This window comes from Crotalus tigris, unplaced genomic scaffold, assembly GCF_016545835.1.
Source record: "Crotalus tigris isolate CLP2741 ecotype Arizona unplaced genomic scaffold, ASM1654583v1 scf7180000017881.257975618366:2651188, whole genome shotgun sequence".
NCBI classification, from domain to species: domain Eukaryota; kingdom Metazoa; phylum Chordata; class Lepidosauria; order Squamata; family Viperidae; genus Crotalus; species Crotalus tigris.
In genome coordinates this window covers 1,424,882-1,443,511 of record NW_024096698.1, presented here as the reverse complement: position 1 = coordinate 1,443,511, position 18,630 = coordinate 1,424,882, and the positions used below count along the sequence as shown (strand labels likewise).

General features: G+C 37.9%; 1 long non-coding RNA gene across 1 annotated transcript in view; it reads left to right on the top strand.

Moving 5' to 3' along the window:
• Positions 1-16,786: 16,786 nt before the first annotated feature.
• The window catches only part of LOC120308181, a 90,021-nt gene continuing 88,177 nt past the window's right edge, over positions 16,787-18,630 (top strand). Inside the window, exon 1 of the long non-coding RNA XR_005556774.1 lies at positions 16,787-16,846. This is a non-coding gene — a long non-coding RNA (uncharacterized LOC120308181). The remainder of the gene's footprint in view (positions 16,847-18,630) is intronic.

Sequence of the window (18,630 nt, the reverse complement as noted above, 5' to 3'; positions counted from 1 at the left end):
GTTAATTCAAGTACAGTCAATTTTGTATCATTAGAGTTTTTCCTCTTGATCGGGGGTTCTTTTAAATTTGTTCTTAGTTAACATAATTGGTGGCCTAGAAAAGTTTGGACAGCCCTGGTCTGAGCAATGATTGACCCATTCAGAAAAAAATCTGTTATGTATATCATGCACAAATACTACTACTATTACTACTACTACTACTACTAATAATAATAATAATAAATTGCAAAAGGTGGCCTTACTAGGAACTGCTTCCCTCCTGCGACGATATCTGTAATACCATCAAACATCCACATCTGCCTATCCCAGGTCCTGGGTAAGGACTCGATAGGTAGACAAAATGCCAAATCCAGTCTGAACATCTGGCTGACTGTGCAATGATCCATAATAATAATAATAAAGTTGGAAGTGACCTTGGAGGTCATCTAGTCCAACCCCTTGCTCAGGCAGGAAACCCTATACCATTTCAGGCTGTCCAGTCTCTTCTTAAAAACTTCCAGTGTTGGAGCATTTACCACTTCTGGAAGCAGGTTGTTCCACTGGTAATTGTTCTAACTGTATTGGAAAAGTTATATTTTCCCCTTTCTGTAATATTGCAAATGGAACCTTCTTGGAACTGCTCAAATGACTGTGTTGTAAATCATCACTCCACAGTACTGATGATGTTACCTAGTTTGGGTAATGAAACATCTGCAAGAAACCAAGCAAGCTCAGAGAGTACAAAAGACCCCTCATTTCAATCCAGAGCTACAAATATTCTCCTTTATTGGTACTGAGAATCTCCATAGACATTTCCCACTATTACAAACTCCCAAAGAGACTTTGTTTTTCAATTGTAAAATATGACATAAACCAAGCTGAATCTATCAGCTTTTGTCCTTGCTGCTATCTACATGCTAAGTATTGGCAATCTCGAATATTTAATATCAGTATTTTAAATATAAGGTGAATCTGTCAAACATTCCCTTCTCTTTTCTTAAAAGGCTGATTTTGCACGATATATATCACTTAGCATATTTTACTGACTAAGGATTAAAAATTCAGCTGATTGCTTGATCCCAGGTGCTATTATCTAATTGAATCTTCAATATTGACAAAACAAAGTACTTCTTCCTGCATACCGTAATTAATGTATGGAACTCATTGTCACAAGATATATAGTGTCCATTAGCAGAAATGGCATCTTGAAAAGCTGAACTTATATAAAATAGGTGTATTTTTTGACTATTATTCATCACATTTAGGAAAGGTTAGGGACTGAATCACAGATCATCATGCACGGGGAACAAATAGCAAATTATTTTGGCCATGTATTGAGACAAATTAACTCCTTGCTTTTGGCTAAGTTCAAGTATAGCCCATGTGGTTCATTCTTGGTTTAAATGTGTCATGTGAATCCAAAACATTATGTCACATAATCCATCATACAGCTAATCAGGGTTAAATATTTTGTGCAAACTCAGCCAGAGAGGTCACAAATTAATTCACACATTATACATGCATAATTTCACTCCAAAGTTCAATATTTAAGCTTCAAGCAATAAAGCCAAAGCCTCTGATTTGGGCATCTGTTGCTGGATAGATCCATTCTAAAATTCAGAGAACTTAAAAACCTATTGACACAAGCCTTTTCTGGATCAAATTCCACCTGATGTTAAAATTTTTGCAATTCAAATAATCATAAATCACAGCCTTGCTGATGATACACAAAACATTTCAGGGAAGACTGAAATTCACACATAAAACCAAGATGTTAGGGACAACTTTCCACTGTTTTCTCTCACGAGGAAGCCTTTTATTTGTTGGATTGATTTATTCTGCACTAGGGAGATGCAGCAATTGCCAAATTTTAAAGTGGTATTACTTGGCAGTCGATATGTCACATGTTAATTCATTGGGTATAGCTCTTAGCTATTCAGCATACTGTACAGTGAAAAGTAGCCGAATGTGTGAAGGTTTGCATTCCCTGGAATGATGATCATGTTTTTGTTTAGGAGATATTGTTGAGGTTTGTTTTGTAGTGGCTGTTTCCACATACGAGTTGCCATTTAAGATTAGCCAACTCAAGCAGTTTGCTTAAATTGTTCTGAACTTGATACTATTTAATTGCTCATGGAAATGACTTCAACACACAGCAGCTGCTTGTGACATGGCAGGATAAAGCCTTGTGTATTAGTTTTGAACACATCAAGAAAAAGACATACATAACCTATAACACAGGAATGTTCATAAAACGTGTTAAAAATTACATCTGCTGCCAGTGGAGATCAAATCAAGGTTAACTGCCAGAAAATGTAATGAAAACCTAGAAATGTGGAACTCGTGAAACAGTAGATAAATGTTTTATAAATAACACCTCATTACCAGAACCAGAAGAATGCTTTTACAGACCAAGGTAACAGTAATTGGAAAATAACAACTTCAAATCAAATATTATTATTTCCAGATCTGTCTTAAATGTCAACAGGAAACATGATAAAATCATTCCTTTTTGCTTTATTAATGTATCTGCTCCACTTGTGATATCAATTGATATCCATATATAGCCATTAGCCTAGATTTAAACTGGGAATTATAACTAGGAGGTGGTTTCTGAATAAGACATGGTAGTAAATCACAGATCTTCAGGTATTTAAGCCCTTATTCATCACTTGAACTGGTTTAGCAGAAGACTCAGATGTTATTCAGCTAGATTATAATCTTTATTGCTAACAAGAAAGAAGCATTAAAGCAGTTGACTGCCTACTGTGAAGGAAATAATTCAGTATCCCTTTATATCTATAGTATGTTCAAACTTAAGTTCTTCTTTCTTCCTGAATTAATGGGTGTTTGATTGTTATGAGTGGCTGAGATATGTTTACATAGAGGTGAGCTGTAGCATGGGAACAATTGTAACATATCTTGAGCTAATGTAGACTGGAGAACGTCCCTCTTTGTACTTAGTCACACAGAGTCACATGACCCCCAACATCCCAAAAGTTCTTTTTCATGATAACTATAGGATAACTATGACCTGGATGAATGAATCTCCATAGATATGACCCCCAACACCTTCAGGACTTGAGCACCTGGTTATACCTATGGGCATTGGGAGCCTACTTGGCAAATGGTTTTAAAAATGAATGTACTCTGATTTATCCTTTATTGTATTGTGCTTCTGTGGATTTTATGTTCATTAGTTCTTTTGTTTCTTTAATTCTATGTGAGCTACATGAATTCTGTTCTTCCTTAAGGCTTGGAAAGCTTGACCCTTCCTCTGGGGTTTAGGCCAGCAAGCAGAATGAAGTCACATAGAATGAAGGGTTTGAAGTTGTCCTGTGTTATTTTGTTGTTCTGTGGTCTATTTATCATTTTTAATATTCTATTCCTTGTTTTTTATACCCTTACAAATTGTAAGTTGCCCAGAGTTGCTTTTTGTGAATTGAGTAGCCCTATAAATCCAACAAACAAACAAATAAAATACAAATAAATCTTACTTATCAAAATCTGAACCAGCTTGTCAGCCTTTGACAAGCCAATAATTTTTCACAGTAGGATCAGTGAGCAAAGAGGCAAAGACTTGTTGAAATGATTAGTGGATATTTCTCTTACACAGAGCTTAGGATTTTGTAGGCAGAGGAGGCTCCGGAATCATGAACCAATTCACAAAAAGCAAAATCTGTTTACTCTTCTGTTCCAGACAGATAAAAAGGAAAATTTGTCAAATAAATTATTCATTTAAAAAAAATCAACCCGCTTTTGTAGTAAATAGCCTAAAGGAACAGAAAACACAAGGAAAGCAGACAAGCCACAAAACCTAATTTGAAATCTGCTTTGAAGACTGGAATCTCCTGCCGTGAAGCATAAAAGAAGGGCTGATATGAATTGATGCAAAATAAAAATTAACTAAAATGTTAATAAGCAACAGATCCAAGTTAATTACCAGTACTGTAGATTTCCATCAAATTGTGAGTTTTAGTGTAAATTACTAACATAAGTAGTAGATATTTGTGAGAAAAAGAACATGCATTCACAATATATACATGTTTGTAGAAAAAATATACTTTTTTAAATGAATTGTCACTCACCTAATTTTTTTTACTTGCTTTCAGCAACAATATTGCATGGTTTTCCAAATCTTATTACACATCCAATTTCCATTTGTTAGAATATGATCTTTGCCATTCCTGTGCAAAATTCAGAAGATATAGATTTATGATGGGGGTTCACAGAACATACTGTCTACACTAGTGTAAAGTTAAGAAATTAATATCACCAGCCCTTCCCCTTTCATATTTAAGAGCCAGTAGCTAGATTTCTACAACATGATAACCCTGAACACAGGTTATCTAGACTAATGATTTTTATGATTACATAAAAATGTCCAAACAAATAACTATAATATTGTATGAGTTTCTATATAATCAGCAGACTAGAAAAATGGCTATGTTTCCATAGCATACTAAACCAACAAACTACTCAAATGCATCTTAGAACAGGTATCAAACTTTGGAATAGTGTTTAATTCTGGAACCCATTTATAATGTTAGTGTGAACCAGTCAATTTATATTTCTTTTCATTATTTTAGGATTATTATTTTAAAAAAAATACAACTCAAAAATATCAGGAATGTGGAAAATATCTGATTCTACCGAAATGAGAGGGCAATTCAGAAATAAACCTCTGTTTGAGCATGTGCGAGAAATAGGCAGAGGTAATGATGCCTGTGCTATGGTGCCGTGCACAGTAGTTCAGTAGACAGTGAGGAGTGGAATAAGAAGGTTGGGTTGCAGTTGACTTATCCACTAAATCAGTGGTTCTCAACCTTTCTAATGCCGTGACCCCATAATACAGTTCCCTGTGTTGTGGTGACCCCCAGGGGTGTGGCCAAGTGGGTGTGGCCACCAATAAGAGGGAGTAGGACAACTAGGGAAAAGGGAAAAAATGGCGGACAGCGTGGTTTGGCGACCCCCGTGAAATGGTCATTCTACCCCAAATGGGGTCCCAACCCACAGGTTGAGAACCACTGCACTAAATCAATTGAAAATGAATCCTGCAATGGAAAATCCCGCCAAATGTGAAGTGTGTGCAGTAATATGATTCCTGTGTGTGAAAAAACTTTTGACAGCTGCGATTCATCGCAAACTGTATAATGTTTATGGACCAAACGTGATGAGTGAAGCTGCCGTACATCAATGGTGTTGCTTGTTTAAAGATGGACGAACTGAAATGCATGATGAGGCAACAAGTGGCCATCCTTGTGTAGTCAGTGATGAACATGTGCAGGAAATTGACAAAAAGGTCTGTGAAGTCCATCAGTTCACGATATCTGCACTTTCTTTACACTTTCTCCAAATTTCTCAGACTGTTTTGTACAAGGTAGTGAAAGAAAATTTGGGATACTGCAAGTTCTGTGCTCATTGGGTACCAAAACTCTTTCTGAGGAGCACAAAATACACAGGGTGGCTTCATTTTTTTGCAGAAGGAATTTCAAACCTTGTAAGATGTTAGGACAAGTTCCTCAGTTTGAATGGTGATTATGTTGAAAAGTAATGTAATGTTGTAGTTTTCTAATGTGTATAATAAAAGTTCTGTTTCTGTGAGTGTCTTATCATTGATACCCAAACGGAGGTTTATTTCTGAATTGCCCTCATATGAAGGGCATATTGTAACAGTTGAAAATGGTTATTTCCCTCATGTTTCCAAGGGACTGGATATTTTGTCCAAAGGATTCATTCATATGTCTTCAGAGACTCTAAATTGATCCTAATATGATGTCTCTTTAGAGAAGAAGTAAGCATGGGATATGGCATCTGTGCATTTGAGTTAAATTCTTGGCTAAAACGAGCTGATAATTTTTGCTAAATATTTTTTTTTCAACTATACTTTATCTTACTGAGCTTTTTACAGCTGTCAATTTGATTCCAAGGACAAGAAAGGAGTCACAGAATCTGAAATCTCCATAGGAAATATGTCTGTGAAAAGTGAAATGCAGCTTATTATGATACATTTGACCACTATATTTTGAACCCTTTCATTGATACATTTTTTTTCTATCTTCTGCTTTCACTTGGGCTATTTTTAGATTCCAAAACCTGTAGCCCTTGGCCCACTTCCCATGGTAAATGTTTGTACATATTGATTTTAAAATTCAGCTTGAATAAGTAAGATTTTATATTTCCATAAAGTGAAAGCATTTACTATAGGGCAAAGAACACAATATACGTCTATCTGTCATCTATCTCCCCTTTAGTTTCAGTGAGCAAGTATGTGTACTTCATTGATTAAGCTTTCTGATTGTATATTTTCTTTTCCTTACTTATTTTCTTCATCATTGCCAGTGTAGAAATGGACGGGAATTAATCAAGGAGAGAAGCAACCTAGAACTAAGGAGAAATTTCTTTACAGTTAGAACAATTAATCAGTGGAACAACTTGCCTCCAGAAGTTGTGAATGCTCCAACACTGGAAGTTTTTAAGAAGAGACTGGAGAGCCATTTGTCTGAAATGGTATAGGGTTTAGTGCCTGAGTGGAGGTTGGACTAGAAGACCTCCAAGGTCCCTTCCAACTCTGTTACTTTGTTATTCTACACCAGGGGTGTCAAACTGCCAATCCACAGGCCGGACACGTCACCAGGAAACCACGCCCGCCCCATTGCCGACAATGGGGGAAAAGCTCTGATATGTTGCATGATGTCACGTGACGTCATGAGTTTGACATGTCTGTTCTACTGCTATGGTGTGCACCCACATACACATACATGCATGTTGTTTAATTTCTTTAAAGCCCCTGTATTTTCATCTTTAGTCTATTTACATTCATATCAGAGGGTTTTTTTTTTAAAAAAAAAAAATTCCAGTCCTTACTTCCTGAAGGATTATTCATTATTTTGACATTGCAAATACAAATACTGCACAGCCTTTCCAGCTCTCCCCACAGACACAACTTATTCTTGAACTGCAATCTTTAATCTTTAAATTTCCTGAACAGCCTACAAAAAGCTGAAATATTCCTCTGGCAAAGGATTCTTTTCCCTCAGTGTTGAGAATCAAACCCATAACTAATATATCCATGAGCTACCTCAGAAAGTGCAGCAGAAATCCTGTCTTGAATCCTAGAATCTCTTTTCTGTATTACTTATTGCATACATATCTAACATTACCTACTGACCATTTTATGGCTTAATATCGACAGAGTCACTCTTTCTTGATGGAAGATAAAACGTTTTCATCTACCTCCAGTGTAATTGTTTTCTGTAGCTTACAGCTAACTAAGTAAGAAAAGACAGTGTGATCACAAATCACAAGAATAAAGTTTCAAGAGGACCAATGAGGCAACTTTGCTGTTTGCTTTACAGGCTGTTGATAAATCTGCCAGATATTTTCTCCGCAAAAAAAGCCATTTGGTTGAGGTAATAAATGCTCTGGGACATGGACAGATTTCAAGGGCAGACAGAGAGATCTGAAATGGCTGTAAAAGCTCCTTCATTTGCTATATTATTGCCATAACACAGCAAAGAAAACAAGAAAACTCAGAACACTTTTAAAAATAATGTGTTTAAAATCTTGGTATCATAGAATGGTTGTTCTCTCTCAGACATAGAACAGGCGTATGGGCTTTTTTCTGATAGACTAACTTCCTGAATATAGTGAATATTTTTTTTAAATGAAGTAACATTTCTGTGTTATGGTCTTTCACCAACATTACAAATACAAGGAAGAAAATAGAACCCCACAGCAAACCTATTACCAAGAAATTACCGTATATTCTGCCATATAAGGCGACCCGGCGAATAAGATGACCCCTGTCTTCGGCGCTGAGTCGCATGCCTAGAAAGTCATCTTATACACTGGAAACTACCGTAATTTCCAGCGTATAAGACAACTCGGCGTATAAGACGGCCCCCGACTTCAGTGCCGATTTCAACGCTTTCAAAAGTCATCTTATACGCCAGAAAGTACGGTATCATAAAACAAGAGAAGAAGACAGTTGAATCAATGTTTTCCTCCATTGTATGACTTGGAAAAGTATTTGGCAATTGGATAATGTTGCTTAAAAATAATGAATATCTGTATAACTCTTGATTATGTAAATAACTGGGAACAGCAAAGAGAGTGTTAGGATATCATATAAGGGTCACCATCAGAAGATGTGAACAAGAGTTTCTATCATGCTAGAACCACAAAGGCAAAGTCTCATAAAATGAGTCTTATAAAATCTGTTCACCAATAGTATGGAAGGAAGAACATTCAAGCTGGCCCTTAAAAAAATGCATCCGTTTACTCAGGGTTAGAGGGTGTAAAATACCCTGCAAGAGAGGGCTTGCAGGATTCTCTCATTTGGTGATAAAATTCAGAAAAAATAGTGAGATCATTCTGATAATAAATATCCCCTAATTCATTGCTTTACTAATGATTTGGCCTCCATTAGAGTTAATTGCCCTATATAATCAGGAGAGAAGCATCACGACTGCATAATTCTTCCATATACTTGACTTGGACCAATATAGAGGATTTCTTTTCTTGTTGGAACAGAGGAACATTCCAAATAATCTGAAAAAAATATTGTTTGTCTATCTTACCTTGTTATGGATGGTATCCAGGCTTGAACAAGGAAAAATGAGTGTATATTTTCTATTTAAAAATAGTTTGAATATTACTGACAGCATGAACAAAAGTTTTTATCAACCTTATGCAGCAGAGGAGTCAGATTTAGGAGTAAAAAAAAATCATATAAAAAATATGAGTATTTACAGACAATCACACATATCTATATGTTTTTTTTAAACAATTTAGACTTGGTTTGTGGAATTCTTCCCAGTCCTAATCCCAAAAGAAGATATAGGAGAGATTGGTATTCTCTTCAGTGTAAGCAAGTAATATGTTGCATCTAAGTGTGTTTCTGGGGTCCTTCATTCTCTCTGAGTTTGCATATTTTCTTGCAGACATTTCATTACCCAAACTAGGTAAATCATCAGTGTTGGTAAGGAGTGGGGTTTGCTCTCAGGGTATTTTCTAGTGCTTTGCCCTGTCACCAACACTGACAAGGCAAGACACTAGAACTTTCTGCTTGTAGCAAATATTTTTTGAAATGAAGTAAAACTGATGATGTTACCTAGTTTGGGTAATGAAATATTTGCAAGAAAACAAGCAAGCTCAGAGAGCACCAAGGACTCCTCATTTCAATCCTGAGCTACAAATATGCTCCTTTAAGTGTCTCTCTGCTTCCCCCCTTGGGGATATTTTTGTGCATTTATGTAGGGGGAAGTACTTGATGAAACAAGTTGCATGTTTTTAGGTTACTATGGATCGTGTAATTTGTAAAGAGAATGGGGGCTTTGAATGGAGCAACTGGAAACATTCCAAATGGCTGCCCAGGTCTCTTTCTCATAAGATTTTAATCCAGGCTGTTCTGGAGAGTTGCATCACTGATGGACAAAGACTGGATTCCTTGTACATAATTTATTTACAATATTTTGTAAGGTTGGACAGAATTTTAAAAAAAGAAGAAGGGGGAAAAGGAACACTGAAGTAAAGCAAGTTTAATAATATCCTGTATTTTCCTCTACAGCTAATATATTGATTATAAATCTTAATGGGATGTATGAGCTTTCATATTTTATCAATGTCTGGAGTAAAATTTGTTAAAGAAATCTTAAAGTCAGCATAATATTCAGCCTGTTTCAGTATTTAGTCTTTGTACTAATGAGTGCTGAAAATCCATTTGCACAAGGACAAGTCAAAGAAAGAATAGGAAGACCTTCAACATATTTTCACTTAAAAGCTTATATTCTGTGCTAGTTTTTCATTCAAATGTGTTATGATTTTTTTTAAAAAAAATGTTACAATATGGCATTGTAGGAATACATACATACATACAGGTTTGGAGGATTAGCCAGTGACATCACCATTGCCCAGAGGAGGCTCAGTTGGGGGCTCCTTTCATGTCCCCATTAAGTTGCCCATCGAAGTTGTACCCATCTATCTATTCACAGTCACCTGCTTTCTAACTGCTGGGTTGGCAGAACTGGAGCGAATGACTGGAGCTCACCCCATCACAACTAGGCAACTGGGTTTTAAAAACAATCGTACCAATAGTCAGCTCAGCATCCTAACCATATGTGAGCCACTGCTAACATCTCTACCTATTTGCTTAATGAAATTGAATTAATTTCAAACCTGGTACAGTTTATGGAATCCCATCTTTGTTTGGGTACCGCTGAATCCAAAGCAAAGGAGAACATTAAGTACTGTCCTTTTCTCATTGTTTAGTACCATCCTGCCATTTCCCCTAAGCATCAGGCCTGTTCTTTTATTTCCTCTTAGTAGTAACATTTTTGCTGTTTTTAACTTTAATTGCAAGCCTGACTTCCTTTTGTGATTTAGCCTTTCTGATTGTTTTTCTGCAGACATTAGCTACCTCCTTATATGCTTCCTTGGGGATTACATTCATATTCCATTTCTTAAGTATGCCTCTTTTAACTCTTAGTTCTGTCAAAAGCTCTCCTCCCCCCCCTCCCCGCATGATCTCCTAAGCCCCACTTCAATTTATTTATTTTTTTTGGAAATTTTACTTACAGTATTTTCTTTTCTAACAAAGTCCAGTGTAGAATGAACTTTTTTTGTCATATTCATAAATTTCAATGACTTGCACAGGTCAGGTTTGCAATATATATATATATTGCAATATATATATATATATATATATATATATATATTGCAATATATATATTGCAATATATATTTGCAATATATATATATTGGAAAATTTGCATAAAAATACGACTCCTGGGCATGTCTATGGTACAAATAAAATACGAACACCAGGAGAGTATAAATATAAAAATATACTTTACTAAAAGCTGCCAAGCTTTCGTTTGGAAACTCCAAACATCATCAGGGCTAAGGAGCCAGTAAACAATGATGACTTCGTTTGCCCCAAGGACCCACTCCCTGCCATGGATAGATCAGCAGTAATCTATAAAATCAATTGCAAGAACTGCGATGGCAACTATGTGGGTGAAACAGCTAAGCGTTTAAGATCTTGCTTGCATGAACATCAGTTGGCTATAAGAAGGGGCGAGCAGCATTCTCAATTGTGGATGCATATGGCACAACATGGCCACCAGTTTGACTTTGTGAATGTTCGCATTATGTCTGAGGATGCCACTAAGGGAGGCCGGCTATTGAAAGAGGCGTGGTATTCCAACAAAGATGCGGTTAATCGTCACATTGACTTACATCCAGCGCAACAAGCATTGAGGAAATGGGATTTTAAACACCATGCCAATTATTATAAGCGGCCTGAACAATGCTTGCACAGCTGTAAATGTGACGGAATACCTGGCCTCCATCCTGAACAGATAGATGGAACTTTGGCCAACCCTCTACACTCCAGGGACACCCCCGTTTCGCCCGATCAACACCAATACCGCTCTAATGAACGTCTGAGGAGGCTACCACTGTCAAACACACGTAATCATCCACCGATGGAAGACCTCCCCCTTCCCCAATATCATCATGATAGACCCCCACCCCCAGAACTTAACAACAACTGTGGAGAGTGTGGAAGATCCAGCATGAGGAGCCTGCAGCCTGACGCTGTGGGTAGGGGGGAGAAGAAGAACGAAAGCATGGCTCGATTGCCTAGGCATACGGTGAAAGGGAGAGACACGGAATTCTGCCTGGATTCCCTGCAGACAAGAAATACCCCCACCAACAATACAGCCCCCTCCCGGGACGAACACTTTGAAGTCCCCCCAAAGACAAGCACAGAAGAGGGGAGTGAGAACGCAGGGAATCAGAATGCAGAGATCTGGAGACCTGGTGTCCGCCTAAATACCGTTCCTATCAGCAATGGGGAAGAGCGTGCGATAGGGAGGAGGGATGAATTGAGAGACGGGGTAAGCACCCGATCACGCAGCAAACAAATGGAACGGTGGAGAACTGTCGACACGAAGATTGCCAGGACGGAGGAGGAGGGCATAGACCCCCAAATATGTAACACCCATATGAAAGTTACTCATGACAGTGGAAGAGTGAGAAGAAAGGGTGTGGAGCAGGGATTGGGAAAAGCATGTGTGTGGGGGAGCGTCTGTGAGCCCAGGGAAGCTTGTAACACTGATAGAGGAGAAACAGATGCCCCCAGGGTGGAGAATGAAAACAAAAAGGGGAGGAGGGTCAGTGCTATGGAAGGAAATAAGGATAAAGGGGTGGTGGAGGAGATGAATACCAGTAATGAGATAGTGGAAGGAATGATCCGGAAGAACCATAGAAGGAAGCGTAAGGAGAGTAATAAAGAAACATCTGGAACACTAATTAACCGGCCGGGACCGGTGACGCGGTCCATGAGCCGGGTGCAGATGCCGGCAAAACCCATTTAAGTCATCATTGTTTACTGGCTCCTTAGCCCTGATGATGTTTGGAGTTTCCAAACGAAAGCTTGGCAGCTTTTAGTAAAGTATATTTTTATATTTATATATTTTGTTCGTTTATATTTGTACCATATATTATATATATATATATATATATATATATATATTATATATGGTTGTATTTTTTCTCCCCTTCTCTTTTAACCTTCAATGAAAATTTAAAAAACTCTTCGTCATTTCAATTCAAGTTTCCCTTCGTGCGTAAAGCATTTCTGTTTTCCATGAGTTTAGCTGTTTAGATTTTATTTTTATTTACAATAAAAGGGAAGTCTGGGTCTGATTGGGTGGATTTCTGCTCTGAATGGCTAGGGGCTTGGTGTGCCTGATTCGCTGGGGGAGTGTTCTGTTTGGTTGTGCTCAGGTTAGTCTGAGTTCAGAGGGGTTTGAGATTTTGGGCTGCCTTGCTATTTTCTGGCTTCGCGTTCGTGGTCCTGCTTCCTCTCATGAGGGTGTCAGTTTGCTTCATGTATGGATTGGAGGGGTTTAAAGGGCTAAAATGCAGCTGATCATGGCTTCTGGTTTGTTGTCGTGCCTCGTCTCGGTGTGGCTTTGGGTTTGTTTTTGCGTGGCTGTGTGGTGGTGACCTCCTGTGTGTTTTTGTGAGTGTTTTTGGTATCATTTTTGTGTTTTTTTTGTTGAGATAATATTGGTAGGCGGGAGGTATCAATGCTGTGTGGGCGTTTTTCTATCTCGATGGTCTCTGATTATTCCACTTTTGGATGGTATTTTTAAAGTATCTTGGCTGAAGAGTTCTTATGTTCTTCATGCACTTATTCTTCTGTTGGTTTGTATGTATGTGGTGGTGTTTGGGATTTCGTCAACTATATCCCAAAATTCAATTTTATCTTTGGGGTTTCTAAGGATGGTGGATATTTTTCTGTTTGTGCAGAATGCTGTTTTGATGTTGTGTTTATGGAGGATCTTACTGATTCTGTCTGTGGTGCCTTTTATGTATGGGAGGAGGGCTTTGCCATTTTCTTGTTCTTTGTCTTGGATTTTAGTGGGGGTTTCTTTTTGGATTAGGTTTGTAATCTTATTTCTATGGAATCCATTGGATGTTAGTACATTGGTGAGAGTGTGTAGTTCGGGTTTTAGGTGTTGTTCGTCAGCTAAGCGTTTTGTTCTGGAGATGAGTGTCTTGGCTACAGAGTTGATCTGTGCTGGGTGGTGGTGTGAGAGAGCGTGCAGATAGCGGTTGTGTGTGTTTTCTTCTGGTAGATGGTGTGTCCTAGGGAGCCATTGGATTTCTTGTAGACTAAGACATCCAGGAAGGGAAGTTGGTTGTTAGCTTCTGTTTCCATGGTGAACTGTATTTTGGGGTGTAGGTTTTTTTCCAACCACCAAATCCAAAATAAAAGCCTCCCCCATTAGCGAAGAGATCCAGCAAAGAATCATTCCCAGAGAGAAATCATCCAGATGCCCCAAACTCTATGGTCTCCCCAAGATACACAAAGAAGGAACCCCACTCAGACCTATAGTCAGCTCCATAGGCTCACCTCTACAAAACCTAGCCAAATTTCTCGCCAAACAACTACAGCCCTATGCAGAATCCATCACCTCACACGTAAAAAAACTCATTCCAGTTTATAGAGATCATAAAGAAACAAAACTTACAGCCCAGCGACCTACTAGTGAGCTTCGATGTCATATCCCTCTTCACCCAAGTGCCTATCAAAGAAGCCTTGACAGCTATCCAAAACAAATATAACCCCCCCAAACACATCTTAGATCTGACCAACCACTGCCTATCCAACACATACTTCATCTATAATGGACAAAAATACAAACAAACAGAAGGAGCACCCATGGGATCACCTCTCTCACCTGTCATTGCCAACCTCTACATGGAACACTTTGAAACCCAAGCCCTAGAAAAATCGGATCACAAACCCAAACTCTGGCTCAGATACGTAGACGACAGCTTCATAATCTGGCCACATGGGAAAGAAAAACTGGACAACTTCCTCACACACCTCAACAGCCTACACCCCAAAATACAGTTCACCATGGAAACAGAAGCTAACAACCAACTTCCCTTCCTGGATGTACAGCAAAGCCCTCCTCCCATACATAAAAGGCACCACAGACAGAATCAGTAAGATCCTCCATAAACACAACATCAAAACAGCATTCTGCACAAACAGAAAAATATCCTACCATCCTTAGAAACCCCAAAGATAAAATTGAATTAGAAAATCAAGGAGTATACGAAATCCCATGCACCACTTGTCCCACCACATACATCGGACAAACCAACAGAAGAATAAGTGCACGCATTGAAGAACATAAGAACTCAGTCAAAAAAGAGGAACCAACATCTTCCCTGGTCCAACACCTTAAAGCCACAGGACATGAAATTGACTTTAAAAATACCAGAACCATTGCCAAAAGTGAACATTTTAATAACAGAATAATCAGAGAAGCCATCGAGATAGAAAAACGCCCACACAGCATGAACAAGCGAGATGATACCTCCCGCCTACCAGCCATTTGGAAACCCGCCCTTATTGACAAACGACTCCCTAACACAAAAAATGATGCCAGACCCACACTCACAAAAACCACACAGGATGTCACCACCACACATCCACGCAAAAACAAACCCAAAGCCACACCGATGACGAGGCACGACCACAAACCAGAAGCCAGACCACAGCTGCATCATTAGCCACTTTAAACCCCTCCAATCCATACATGAAGCAAACTGACACCCTCCATGAAAAGGAAGCAGGACCATGAACGCGAAGCCAGAAAATATCAAAGCAGCCCAAAATCTCAAACCCCTCTGCAACTCACCTGCGCACAACCTGAGCACAACCAAACAGAACACTCCCCCAGCGAATCAGAGCACAGCCAAGCCCCTAGCCATTCAGAGCACACCTCCACCCAATCAGAACACAGCCAAGCTCCCACCCAATCAGTTCATACCCCCACTGGCAGTTAAAAGGAATAAACAGCTAAGACCACACATTGCTGCTCAAAGCACGAAGCTGAAAGCACCAGCCTGAAGATGACGAATGAGACTTCGTCGACACACCGGAGCACAATTTAACCAATTAGGTCCGATGACGAGATCAAGGAGCCGGGCGCAGACTTCGGCTTGCTTATAAGAGACTCTCTCACTCTCTGGCGTTTTAAGCCCTGAGGATGTCGGCAGGTGACGGCGAAAGCTTGGCGTTTTTAAATTAAATTAAACTTTTATAGTTTTATTACCCTGGTGCTCACTTTATTTTATATATATATATATATATACTCTTAAATTAAATCTTCATTTGATCTCTCCAGCCATTACAGTTTTGTCTCACAAAATGCTTCTTAGAAATATAGACGAGGAATAGATAAAATATAAGCTTTAGTCATATCTACACATCATGTACCATTCCCTGCTAATAAAGATAGTACTATGTCAGTATGACAGAATAATAGTAAAAGTATTTTTTTCTTGACTGATTTCATTTATTTATTTCTCAATCACTAAAGCAATAATGTCCAGGAATAGAAATAATTGGATAATAATAGAAGGATATATTTTAACACAATAAAAGAATAGCAGAGTTGGAAGGGACCTTGGAGGTCTTCTAGTCTAACCCCCTGCTCAATCAGGAAACCCTATATCATTTCAGACAAATGGTTACCCAATCTCTTCTTAAAAACCTCCAGTATTGGAGCACCCACAACTTCTGGAGGCAAGCTGGTCCATTGATTAATTGTTCTAACTGTCAGGAAATTTCTCCTTAGTTCTAGGATGGTTCTTTCCTTGATTAGAAGTATTATTAATAGAAACAATAGTAATAGAAATAGAAGTAATAGAAATAAAAAACAAATCTGCTAAAATACAATCCAACAATGGGCAGAAATATAAACAAGCCACATACTACTCTCTGCAAGCTTGGATCTAAAATCAAGAGACATACTCTTTGTCTCCATCTTACTAATTAGGAGGTACATGCAGTATATTGACACAAGACACTTTCAAATGATTCATATTTAAATATATAAATTTCAAAGAAGTAATTACTTTTTTGTTAGGGTTAAATTGTTTCTTTCATCTCAAAGTACAAAAGTCTTAATATTACTTGGCTGAGTCTTATAAGCATAACACAGAAAAAAAAGGTCTAAATGCTAGCAAGCCTGCTAAAGTTCAGGTTACAGAATAATGGAGTTAAGATACGGAAGGCGGGTTTTGACTGAAAGAAGGAATCTTCCAAATTAATATTATTCAAATAGATCCATTCAGATTAGAACTTCTCTCGTCATCATTGTTTTCTTGCACACAAAAATCGATTTCCACATCTATCCAGTTTTTGTACTGAACTGATAATAGTTGCCATCCATAGATGACATGAACAAAATTTCTGCTGTTTTTACCTCTTCAGATCTGTTATTCAACCATCTCAATATCACTGTGATGCCATGCTGGATTTGGACAATGGGTGAGCAATTTTTACAATGCCTTCTCTGCTTATACCTATCAATGAATAATTTAAAAAACTCTACAAAGTTTCACAATTACAAGTTTGCCCTTAAAGCGTAAATCCTATTTCTGTTGTTCCATGAGTTCCACAAGGTGTTAGATCGTTATTTTTAATTTACAATAAATAGAATATAGTTCTATTCTCAGTTCAAAAATAATTTCTAACACTAGGAAATAACTTTGGTGTGAACCCTACTACATTTAACACTTTAAACACTTTCCCCAAAAAAATCAAGCTGAACTATCACTCATAAAAATAGAAGAGGCTATGAACAATTAATAATTTTGTTTCCATAGGTGAAAACTTTGGAACTAGGTGAAAATGAAAAGTTTTTCAAAGAGCATTAAAAGAAAATCTTTGAGGAAAATAAATTATTTTTAATCATGATACTGAAATTAATTAAACAGGAATGACTGTCAGAAGCAATTTCTAATGTGATGCTACTGGCTAACAAAATGAAAATTTCCAAATGTTAAGTCATGTTATATTTTAATCAGGATTAAGAAACCTGTTTCAGTGTTGGAGAGCAATATTGTTTATAATCAATGGTCCCCATTGATGATGTACTCTTCTGAAGAATGTTCAGCTAATGGTGGTGATTTAGGATCAATTCAATCTATATCCCAAAGCCTAAAAATTATTCATATATCTCTATCATATTTATATAGTTTTAAGCAAATTTGTTTTTTATAGGTAGAATCAGTGGTGGGATTCAGCCAGTTCGCACTAGTTCAGCAGAACCAGTAGCTATTTTTTTGTTGCCCAGGCCCAGAATGGACTTCTGGAAGTGGCATCCACACAGAGAACCAGTTGTTCACATATTTGAATCCCACCACTGGGTAGAAAGTTTGAGAACAAATAACCCTCATTTTACTGTTTTAATTTGTTATACTCCAAAAACTATGGGGAAAACTTTTGTAGGTTCAGGTTCATTCCATAATCTCACTGTTATGGAATACAGGTAGTCCTCTACTTATGATTGTAATCGAATCTGTAGTTACACTCAATAGACATGGTAGTTATAAAGCATCACATGTTCAATACTATAATTATAAGTCATCATGCAACTGTCCAATTTTAAGACCATTTTTGTGGTGGCTGTTAGGTGGACATAGTGGTCATTAAGTGAATGACACAGTCATTAAATAAACCCATTGTTTGCTGTGTGCATTTTCCTTGCTTCCAACATTTTTTCTTACTCTATGACTGTGAAGAAATGACCTTGCAGCCTGAGCACACAACAGAGAGCAGTTCAACAGAACTCTCTATTTAATTTATTTTCTAATTCCTCAAATATTAAGTACTGTGGAAGCATTATGTAGAAAAACCTTGCAATCATTGGTTGAATCAGGAAAGGGAAAAGCAGGATTGTTAACTATTTAGAAGTCAACAAAGAATATACATACATTTGACAGATATCAACCACTGATAGCAGTGTTCCAACATTTGAGGGGCTCCTATAAAGAAGAGGGGGTGCTGGAATTGGATATATCTAGTTTAATGAAAAGAAGAACAAGGGGGGACATGATATCAGTGTTCCAATATCTCAGGGGCTGCCACAAAGAAGAGGGAGAGGCTATTCTCCAAAGCGCCTGAAGGCAGGACAAGAAGCAATGGATGGAAAGTAACCCAGGAGAGAAGCTACCTAGAACTAAGAAGAAATTGAGAACAATCAAGGCAATAACTTGCCTTCAGAAGTTGTAGGTGCTCCATCACTGGAAGCTTTCAAAAAGAGACTGGAC